Source organism: Egretta garzetta, unplaced genomic scaffold (assembly GCF_000687185.1).
Source record: "Egretta garzetta isolate BGI_Z169 unplaced genomic scaffold, ASM68718v1 scaffold365, whole genome shotgun sequence".
Classification (NCBI taxonomy): Eukaryota; Metazoa; Chordata; class Aves; order Pelecaniformes; family Ardeidae; genus Egretta; species Egretta garzetta.
Genome location: NW_009259602.1, coordinates 1,056,764 through 1,058,057, shown reverse-complemented (window position 1 = coordinate 1,058,057; position 1,294 = coordinate 1,056,764).

Here is a 1,294-nt window from a genome sequence, read left to right as displayed (position 1 = left end):
AAGGGCGTTAGGTCCCAAACTGCTTAGCATAGGCAGGCCTGTGTACTCCCTTGTGACCCCCCCCCCAACTCCCCAGCACAGCATGCTCCTTTTTGCTGCATCGCAGGTGGGGAGAGAGGGCTCGTCTCCAGAGGGGCCGGTGGGAAACGTGCCTACAGAGCTGCCCCGAGCAAGGCTTGGCCTACCAGGAACTGCAGAGGCACATTTCAGCGCAAGGAATGGCATTGCCGCTGCGACCGCTCCCCGCAGAAATCAAGTATATTTGTTCAACTTAAAGGAAAAGAAAAGATTCAGCTGCAACAATAGCCAAACTGAGCTGCTAGTAGATTATTAACAGCCTGGCCTGCTTTCTGCCTCAGTCAGCTATTCCCGGGGCACAGCAGAGACTGTGGTGCCCAGGGGAAAGTTTAAATGCAACCTAAAAAACCCAGCTACGTCACTATTGTATAGTGATGAAGGGTTATCCAAAACCTGTGTCATCCTACCATACATTGAAACCCCACCACTTGCAGCACACAGGGCAGGCCAGCGCTGAAGCATGTAGGAAGAGAGGGGCCCATTTGTGCAGCACGAGCAAATAGTCTGAATTGGGGGAAAATGCAAATAAACTCCAATACAGGCCCAGCATCTGGGCAGAGGGAAGGGAGTGCTGTGGAAAGAAGTGGGGCTAGGGTAGCTTCAGCTACCTGGGTGCCCAGGGCAGCCTCTTTGTGATGCCATGCCTGCCCATTGCCATTTTGGCCCAAAAACCTTAGCATTTAGCCTTAAAATGTGAAAAAATGTGCAAAAAGCAGCTCAGTCCATTGCAGAGTCCTCTCTGCAGGTAGCAAATGAAATATGAGAGGGCTGGAGCCCAGCCTGTGCATCTGAGGGGAAAATACTGAGCCGGTTTCAAGGCATCTGCTTCGTTTGGGGAAAGATGGACAAAACTCTGCAAATGTCCCAAAAGCAAAGGGTGGGGAGGGTGGCCCCACCAAATCTTATTCCCCCAGACCCTCTGCTAGATGGGGATGTGCTCAGTTTCACAAAAAGATAGCCCATTTTGTGGAGCCTTTGAATATTCAAATTGAAAGTATCGCGCAATCATTGATTGTCAAATCATTGGTTTCTAGAGGTTTTAAATACTTGGCATTAGGAGAGAAAAACTCAAACTTATACCCGTAGGGATAAAACAATAATATTGCCGGGATCCACCTGGCATTGCCACCAGGCAAGCAGGTCCCTTCGCCCCCAAATTTTAAGCCTGTCTCCTCTTGCCCCCTTCACCTGCTCTGGGGCCGGGGCCAGGGCCACC